General features: G+C 49.5%; 1 pseudogene; it reads right to left on the bottom strand.

Moving 5' to 3' along the window:
* Positions 1-10,498, bottom strand: part of LOC112075578 (potassium channel subfamily T member 2-like) — a 21,681-nt pseudogene that overhangs the window by 6,953 nt on the left and 4,230 nt on the right.

Raw genomic sequence — 10,498 nt, forward strand, 5'->3', positions numbered from 1 at the left:
GGGGAAAGAGAGAGTGAGGGGGAAGAGAGAGTGAGGGGGAGAGAGAGGGAGAGGAAAGAGAGAGGGAGGAGAAAGAGAGAGGGAGGGAGAAAGAGAGAGTGAGGGAAAGAGAGAGGGAGAAAGAAGAGGGAAGAAAGAGAGAGGGAGAGGGAGAAGAGAAGTGAGGGGAAAGAGAGAGGGGAGGGGAAGAGAGAGGGAGGGGGAAAGAGAGAGGGAGGGGGATAGAGAGAGAGGGAGGGGAAAGAGGAGGGGCGGCTGGGATTATAGGACTTATGTCTTGAGACAGAAAGATTGGAAAGAAAGAGAGAGGGAGGGGGAAAGAGAGAGGGAGGGGGAAAGAGAGAGGGAGGGGGAAAGAGCGAGGGGCTTGGGATTATAGGACTTATGTCTTGAGACAGAAAGATTGGAACAGAACTGACACTGTCCATATACAGAGACATAGCAGTGAGCAGAGAGCAGGAATGACTAACTGATATGATGTACAGTACAGAACAGAACAAAATCAATCCATATACAGCTTCGGGGGTGCTACAGTATGAATTAGCAGTAGAGGAAAATAAGTAGAGTAGGAGTGAAAAGCAGATGATGCCACCAGGGTACTGAGGAGGATTCTCTTACTTGTCAATGGAGCCCACTGTGTAGAACACCATGGGGAACCAGCAGATAGCCTCCAGGAAGTCTGGCTCGGGTCTGAATCAATCACAACGCATATGGATTACCGGGAGACCCATACAACACAAACYTATACCTACCACAATAAATAAACAGGCTCCCTGCAGTGGTAGAGATAGAGAAGTAGCATGAGTCCAAGATCTGTTTGTGTTGTCTTGCCAACTCCTGTAACTCTCATTATCTCTTATTATTGTCATGCGTCAATCACCATAGGAGTTGGCAAGACAGCACAAACAGATCTGGGAACCAGGCTACTAGAGAACCCGCAATCAAATCAAATCAAATGTTATTTGTCACATTCACCGAATACAACAGAAACCTAGCCTTGGACCTAGACTTGGCGTCCCGGTACCGCTTGCCGTGCGGTAGCAGAGAGAACAGTCTATGACTTGGGTGGCTGGACCTTACAGTGAAATGATGACTTACAAGCCAATTAACCAACAATGCAGTTTGAAGAAAAATAAGTGTTAGAAAGTATTTACTAAATAAACTGAAGTACAAAATAATAAAAGAGCAACAATAAAATAACAGTAACAASGCTGTTTACAAGGGGTACCGGTACAGAGTCAATGTGTGGGGYRACAGGTTAGTCAAGGTAATTGAGATAATTAGTACATGTAGGTAGAGGTAAAGTGACTGTGTATAGATAATACATTGAGAGTAGCAGCAGCGTAAAAACAAAGGGAGGTGGGAGGGGGGTGTCAATGGAAATAGTCCGGGTGGCCATTTGATGAATTGTTCAGCAGTCTTATGGTTTGGGGGTAGAAGCTGCTGTTAAGTAACCTTTTGGACCTAAACTTGGCGCTCCGGTACCGCTTGCCGTGCTGTAGCAGAGAGAACAGTCTATGACTTGTGTGGCTGGAGTCTTTGGCAATTTTTAGGGCCTTCCTCTGACACCGCCTGGTATAGAGGTCCTGGATGGGCAGGAACTTGCCCATTGATGTACCGGGCTGTACGCACTACCCTCTGTAGTGGGGATGCGGGCCACAGTGTCTCCTGACCCCTCCTGTCTCAGCCTCCAGTATTTATGCTGCAGTAGTTTATGTGTCGGGGGGCTAGGGTCAGTTTGTTATATCTGGGAGTACTTCTCCTGTCTTACCGTTGTCCTGTGTGAATTTAAGTAATGCTCTCTCTAATTCTCTCTTTCTCTCTTCTCTCTTTCCTCGGAGGACCCTGCAGCCCTAGGACCATGCTTCAGGGACTACCTGGCATGATGATCCCTTGCCGTCCCCCAGTCCACCTGGCCGTGCTGCTGCTCCAGTTTCAACTGTTCTGCCTGCGGCTATGGAACCCTGACCCTGTTCACCGGACTGCTACTGTCCCAGACCTCTGTTTTCAACTCTCTAGAGACAGCAGGAGCGGTAGAGATACTCTTAATGAGTCGCTATGAAAAGCCAACTGACATTTACTCCTGAGGTGCTGACCTTGCTGCACCCTCGACAACTACTGTGATTATTATTATTTGACCATGCTGGTCATTTTATGAACATTTGAACATCTTGGCCATGTTTCTGTTTATAATCTCCACCCGGCACAGCCAGAAGAGGACTGGCCACCCCTCATAGCCTGGTTCCTCTCTAGGTTTCTTCCTAGGTTTTGGCCTTTCTAGGGAGTTTTTCCTAGCCACCGCTGCTTCTACACCTGATTGTTTGCTGTTTGGGGTTTTAGGCTGGGTTTCTGTACAGCACTTTGAGATATCAGCTGATGTAAGCAGGGCTATATAAATACATTTGATTTGATTTAGTGCCTTGCGGTCAGAGGCCGAGCCAGTTGCCGACAAACGATGAGACAGCCAATAGGGAGGAGGTCAGAAAACCTGGCAGTGTGGTGACAGGACAACAACCTCTACCTCAACGTGAGCAAGACAAATGAGCTGAACTACAGTGGACTACAGAAAAAGGAGGGCCAAACACGCCCCCATTCACATCGACGGGCTGTAGTGGAACGGGCGAGCGTTTTCAAGTTCCTTGGTGTCCAAACATACCAATAAACTATCATGGTCTAAACACACCAAAGACAGTCGTGAAAGAGGGCACAACAACACCTTTTCCCCTCAGGAGACTGAAAAGTCTTGGCATGTGTCCCCATATCCTCAAAAGGTTCTACAGCTGCACCATCAAAGCAACCTGACCGGTTGCATCACCGCCTAGTATGGTAACTGCTCCGCATCTGACCGTAAGGCGCTACAGAGGTAGTGCGTATGCCTAGTACATCACTGGACCCAAGCTTCCTGCCATCCAGGACCTATATACTGTGTGGTGTCAGAGGAAGGCCCAAAACATTTCAAAGACTCGCACACACAAGTCATAGATTCTATATCTATGTATAGTCACTTCACCCCTACCTACATGTACAAATTACCTCGACTAACCTGTACCCCTCCATCATTGACTCGGTACCGGTACCCCCTGTAATATAGCCTCGTTATTGTTATTATTGTGTACTTTTTATTAAATGTTTGAATTTAGTTTATTTAGTAACTATTTTCTTAACTCTATTTCTTGAACTGCATTGTTGGCTAAGGGCTTGTAAGTAAGCATTTCACCTGTGACAAATAAAATGTGATTTGATTTGATTTTGATTTGAAATATAAAGTCCTGAGCTGCTGTGTGCAGAGAACAGTGGATAGCAAAGCGCTACACGGCCATGACTCAGCTTTTTATTGGCCTTTATTGGATTCCACTTTAATATGCCCATATTGGGGTTTTGCACAAGGAGAAACCACCAGTAATATTTCATACTATGTGCACAGTGCACTGCAGAGTGCCCATAAACTCTTGAAACACAGACATTTTCATACAGTAAATTCTGTTTATGAACTCTTAAAATGAGACCATCCCTTCTTCCCTGACAGTCTGTTTAAAGAGGGCTCTCCAGAACAAGTTTCTCTATGCTCCACCCGCAGTGGGGTTACACCCATAGAGATTTACAATGTTCCATATCTATGTAATTCTATAGTTTCCTGCAGTGTGTGTTACACCATAGAGATTTACAATGTTCCATATCTATGTAATTCTATAGTTTCCTGCAGTGTGGTTACACCATAGAGATTACAATGTTCCATATCTATGTAATTCTATAGTTTCTTGCAGATGTGGTTACACCATAGAGATTTACAATGTTCATATCTATGTAATTCTATAGTTTCCTGCAGTGTGTCTGTTTCCGCTCACATGTTCTCCAGTAGCAGCACGATGGGGTTGAGCTCTTTCTTGGGCGGTAGTAAGCCCTCAGGGGCGCGATAAAGTTGTACAGGCCGTTTCCTGCACTCTCCGCCGACACGATGATCAGCTTGTTCTTAAATCCGTAGGACCGAGCGTCCTCAAACGGGATGTGGTGGCAGGCCTGTAGAGGGAGATGACACAGGAACGACACAGGAAATACATTGGATTACATGAAGGTCATCATCATCATCGAAGAGGGGTCAGGTAGGGAGATAGGATGGTTCTAGTTGAGGGTAAGTAAGGCAGAAGTAGTGTGATTCCCACCTTGTCCAGGCGCAGGCAGCAGAAGGGCATCTTTTCCTGCAGCAGGTGACACAAGGCAGGGGAACTGCCAATGTACGGGGAGTTCAGCGGGTACCCCTTCACCCACCTGCCACGCACACACACACACACGCGCGCACACGCACACACACACATACACAAAGACAGACAGAAACACACAAACACATTTACACCTGGGTCTGAGGACACAACATGGCAGGACTCAAACTAATTCAAACACACATTAGACCTCAGGCAACTCCTAAACACTTACTCGCAGCGTCCACCCCACCACTGGCCATTCTCGTCTCCGTCCCCCTCATCCTTCCGTTCGTCCCCGCCCTCGTCCTCTGATTGGTCCCCCAGTGGGTCAAAGGTTGCTGAGTTGACCTCGTCCACCAGCTCCAGGACAGGGGCGATGCTGTGTCGTCTCTCCTCGGCAGAGTCTGCTGTGGCTGGGAGGGCCAGGGTGTTAGCACCCCCCAGCCCCCCCTCTGTCCGGCTGGCCCTGCCACCTCCACCTCCCCCACTGCCCATGGTCATGCCCCCCGGGCCCTGGCCCTCTGGGCTGCTGTCACTGGAGTCCTGCAGGTCAATGGCCACCGTGCCTACGTGGGACAGAGGACACATACAATCACTCATACAATCTATGACCAGTCCACACCCTTAGTAGAAAACAGTTATAGAACTGTCCTGTCCATACAAGCACAGGCTAAAGGGAAAATGTGCCCTAGAACAAACACAGACACGGATGCAAACATAGCACACATGGCAAGCACAGATCCAGAATCAGTACAATTTGGCTTTGTGAGAGTACCAATGTGCTGTGACTGGGAGTACCATTGTTCTCTCACAAAGCCAAATAGTACTGATTCTGGATCTGTGCTTGCCCTGTGTGCTATGTTTGCATCCGTGTCTGTGATTGTTCTGSGGCACARTTTKACWTTCAAACTTTGAGAACCAGKAGTCCCAGAGTTCTCCACCAGGAGGTGTGGTTGTAAAACGTCTCTAAAACAAAAGGAAACCTACATGCCAGATACATTTCACTCAGTTGGCAGATGCTCTTATCACCAGAGACTTACATTCAGATACTGTTTTATACCATAACTAAAGTAAAAATAACAAAAAGTAACACATAAATACAACAACGAGGCTATACACAGGGTGTAACCGGTACCGAGTCTACACTACGTCCAAAAGTTTGGGGTCACTTAGAAAGTGTCCCTGTTTATGAAGGAAAGTAAATTTTTGTCCATTAAAATAGCATCAAATTGATCAGAAATACTCTGTAGACATTGTTAATGTTGTAAATGACTATTGTAGCTGGAAACGGCTGATTTTTTTATGGAATATCTACGTAGGCGTACAGAGGCCCATTATCAGCAACCATCATCCTGTGTTCCAATGGGCATGTTAGTGTTAGCTAATCCAAGTTTATCATTTTAAAAGGCTAATTGACATTAGAAAACCCTTTTGCAATTATGTTTAGCACAGCTGAAAAACTGTTGTTCTGATTAAAGAAGCAATAAAACTGGCCTTCTTTAGCCTTAGTGATATCTGGAGCATCAGCGTTTGTGGTTCGATTTACAGGCTCAAAATGGCCAGAAACAAACTTTCTTCTGAAACTCATCAGTCTATTATTTGTTCTGAGAAAATGAAGGCTATTCCATGTTGAGAAATTGCCAAGAAACTGAAGATCTCGTACAACGCTGTGTACTACTCCCTTCACAGAACAGTGCAAACTTGCTCTACCAGAATTAAAGAGGAGTGTTAGGCCCGGTGCACAACTGAGCAAGAGGACAAGTACATTAGAGTGTCTAGCTTGAGAAACAGATGCCTCACAGTTCCTCAACTGGCAGCTTCATTAAATAGTACCCGCAAACACCAGTCTCAACGTCAACAGTGAAGAGGTGACTCCGGGATGCTGGCCTTCTAGGCAGAGTTGCAAAGAAAAACCATATCCTGCTCCAGCGTCTGTGTCATTTTGCCCATCTTAATCTTTTTCGTTATGGCTTTGTCCTGGTAATGCTGTCTTGGCCCTGCGGTTTGTGAATGTTGACCTGTTTAAAGGTCTTGCTCACATCGCTACGAGAGCGTTATCAACACAGTCGTCCAGAACAGCTGGTGCTCTCGTGCATGCTTCAGTGTTGCTTGCCTCGAAGCGAGCATAAAAGGCATTTCGCTCGTCTGGTAGGCTCACGTCACTGGGCAGGTTGTTGTCCGGTTTCTCCTTTGTAGTCCGTATGTAACGTGCTCTAGCTCCTCCTCCTCCTCGGACGAGGAAGAGAGAAGGATCGGTGGACCCAATACGCAGCGAGGTATGATGACATAATGAATTTATTAAATAAAGACGAAACACGAAGAACACTTGAATAACTTACAAAATAGAAAACGACGTAGACGAAACCTGAACATGGAACTTACATAAAGACACGAAAGAACTCACGAACAGGAATAGACTACATAAAACGAACAAACCGAAAACAGTCCCGTGTGGTGCACAGACACAGACACGGAAGACAATCACCCACAAAACAACAGTGAGAACAGCAAACTATAAATGAATTCTCAATCAGAGGAAATGAATAACACCTGTCCCTGATTGAGAACCATATAAGGCTAATTAACCAACACACTCCCACATAGAACAAACAACAGACTGCCTATCCGAACTCACGCCCTGACCAACTAAACACATACAAAAACAATAGAAAACAGGTCAGGAACGTGACATAACCCCCCCCTCAAGGTGCAAACTCCCGACGCACCACCAAAAAGTCTAGGGGAGGGTCTGGGTGGGCATCAATCCACGGTGGCGGCTCAGGGCGTGGTTCCCACCCCACATAGTCACTACCCGCTTTCGTAGCCTCCTCCAAATGGCCACCCTCCAATTAACCCCCTGGATTAAGGGGCAGCACCGGACTAACGGGGCAGCACCGGACTAAGGGGCAGCACCGACTAAGGGCAGCACGGACTAAGGGCAGCACGGACTAAGGGGCAGCACCAGGATAAGGGGCAGCACCAGGATAAGGGGCAGCACCAGGATAAGGGGCAGCTCCGGACTGAAGGGACGGCAGCTCCGGACTGAGGGACGGCGAATCCTGGCTGGCTGGCTCTGGCGGATCCTGGTTGGCTGGCTCTAGCGGATCCTGGCTGGATGACGGCTCTGGCTGGTCATGGCTGGATGAGGCTTTGGCTGGTCATGGCTGGATGACGGCTCTGGCTGGTCATGGCTGGATGACGGCTCTGGCTGGTCATGGTCTGGGATGACGGCTCGGCTGGTCATGGCTCGCTGACGAGCTCTGGGCTGTCATGGCTCGCTGACGGTCTGGCTGTCATGGCTCGCTGACGGCTCTGGCTGGTCATGGCTCGCTGATTGGCTCTGGCTGGTCATGGCTCGCTGATCGGCTCTGGCTGATCCGGTCTGGCGGAAGGCTCTGGCTGATCCGGTCTGGCGGAAGGCTCCTGGCTGATCCGGTCTGGCGAAGGCTCTGGCTGATCCGGTCTGGCGCGGACAGGCTCTGGCTGATCCGGTCTGGCGGAAAGGCCTTGGCTGATCCGTCTGGCGAAGCCTGGCTTCCGTCTGGCGGAGGCTCTAGCGGTCCTGTCTGGCGACGCTCTAGCGGCTCCTGTCTGGCGGACGGCTCTGTAGGCTCATGGCAGACGGGCGGCTTGCAGGCTCTGGCAGACGGGCGCTTTGAGGCTCAATACAGACGGGCAGTTCATGCGGCGCTTGGCAGATGGACAGTTCAGGACAGCGTGTGGCAGACGGGGAGTTCAGGCGCCGTTGGGCAGCGACGGGCAGTTCAGGCCGCTTGGCAGACGGCGCACTTCAGGACGCCGCTTGGCTAGACGGGCAGTTCAGGGCGCCGCTTGGCAGCAGCGGGCAGTTCAGGCACCGTTGGCAGACGGGCAGTTCAGGCGCCGCTTGCCAGACGGGCAGTTCAGGCGCCGCTTGGCAAACGGCAGACTCTGGCCGACTGAGACGCACTATAGGCCTGGTGCGTAGGCGCCGGAACTGGAGTAACCAGGCTAAGGACACGCACCTTTAGGCTAGTGCGGGGAACAACAACAGGGCACACTGGACTCTCGATGCAACTATAGGCCTGGTGCGTGGTCCGGAACTGGAGTACCGGGCTGAGGGCACGCACCCAGGGCGAGTGCGGGGAGAAGGAACAGTGCATACAGGGTCTGGAGACGCCAGGTGCTTAGTGCGTGGTGGCCGGAACTGGAGGCACCGGGCCGAAGACACACACACAGGAAGAGTGCGTGGAGGAGGAACTGGTTCTGGAGACGCACAGGAAGAGCCTGGTGCGGTGTGTAGGCACTGGTGGTACTGGGCTGGAGCGGGGAGGTGGCGCCGGAAATACCGGACCGTGCAGGCGTACTGGCTCCCTGAGATTGAGCCTGCCCAACCTTTACCTGGTTGAATACTCCCCGTCGCCCGACCAGTGCGGGGGTGGAATAACCCGCACCGGGCTATGTAGGCGAACCGGGGACACCATGCGTAAGGCTGGTGCCATGTAAGCCGGCCCGAGGAGACGCACTGGTGGCCAGATATGTAGAGCCGGCTTCATGGCACTTGGCTCAATGCTCAATCTAGCCCTACCAGTGCGGGGAGGTGGAATAACCCGCACCGGGCTATGCACACGTACAGGAGACACCGTGCGCTCTACTGCGTAACACGGTGTCTGCCCGTCTCTCGCTCTCCACGGTAAGTACAGGGAGTAGGCGCAGGTTTCCTACCTGACTTCGCCACTCTCCCTTTAAGCCCCACCCCCCAATAAATTTTTGGGGTTTACTCACAGGCTTTTCGGGTTTCCAGCCACGTCTCCTTGCTGCCTCCTCAAACCACCGCTCCTGGGCTTTAGCTGCCTCCCTCTCTTCAATAGAGCGGCGATATGCCCCTGTCTGAGCCCAGGGTCCTTTTCCGTTCAATATTTCTCCATGTCCACGAGTCCTGGTTTCCTTGTTGCGCTCTCCCCCGTCGCTTGGTCCTAGTGTTGGTGGTGATTCTGTAACGGTGCTCTAGCTCCTCCTCCTCCTCGGACGAGGAGAGGAAGAAAGGATCGGTGGACCAATACGCAGCGAGGTATGATGAACATAATGAATTTATTAAATAAAGACGAAACACGAAGAACACTTGAATAACTTACAAAATAAGAAAACGACGTAGACGAAACCTGAACATGGAACTTACATAAAGACACGAAAGAACTCACGAACAGGAATAGACTACATAAAACGAACAAACCGAAAACAGTCCCGTGTGGTGCACAGACACAGACACGGAAGACAATCACCCACAAACAAACAGTGAGAACAGCCAACCTATATATGATTCTCAATCAGAGGAAATGAATAACACCTGTCCCTGATTGAGAACCATATAAGGCTAATTAACCAACACACTCCCACATAGAACAAACAACACAGACTGCCCTCCCAACTCACGCCCTGACCAACTAAACACATACAAAACAATGAAAACAGGTCAGGAACGTGACACCGTAATAGTTTTCAAGCCTGTCACATCCGAAAAGCGTCAAGCAGGTGTAGTAGGATTCAATCTTAATCCTGTATTGACGCTTTGCTTGTTTGATGGTTCGTCGAGGGTATAACGGGGTTTCTTATAAGCGTCCAGATTAGTGTCCCACTCCTTGAAAGCGCAGCTCTAGCCTTTAGCTCGATGCGGATGTTGCCTGTAATCCATGGCTTCTGGTTGGGATATGTACGTTGGTGACGTCGTCGGTGCATTTATTGAAGAACCCGATGACTGAGGTGGTATACTCCTCAATGCCATGGAGAATCCCGAACATATTCTTGTCTGTGCTAGCAAAACAGTCCTGTACGTAGCATCTGCATCATCTGACCACTTCCGTATTGAGCGAGTCACTGGTACTTAGTGCTTTAGTTTTTGCTTGTAAGCAGGAATCAGGAGGATAGAATTATGATCAGATTTGCTAAATGAAGGGCGGGGAAGAGCTTTGTATGCATTTGTGTGTGTGGAGTAAAGGTGGTCTAGTGGATGTGTCTTCACAGGTAGCTTGTGGGTCAAACATGCTCTGTCTCCTCTGCTGTACCTGTGTGCAAGAGTGAGTGCATTTCTTTGTCTGTCTGATCATTCATCTGTGTGTGTGGCCTTTGTGTGTGTCTGTGAGAATATAGGTGTGTGTGTTGTGTGTGTGTGTGTGTGTGTGTGTGTGTGTGTGTGTGTGTGTGTGTGTGTGTTGTGTGTGTGTTGTGTGTGTGTGTGGTGTGTGTGTGTGTGTGTGTGTGTGTTGTGTGTGTGTGTGTGTGTGTATGTGCCTGTGTGTGTGGCATCTAGAATGTGTGTGTGT

This window comes from Salvelinus sp. IW2-2015, unplaced genomic scaffold (genome assembly GCF_002910315.2).
Source record: "Salvelinus sp. IW2-2015 unplaced genomic scaffold, ASM291031v2 Un_scaffold3244, whole genome shotgun sequence".
Lineage (NCBI taxonomy): Eukaryota > Metazoa > Chordata > Actinopteri > Salmoniformes > Salmonidae > Salvelinus > Salvelinus sp. IW2-2015.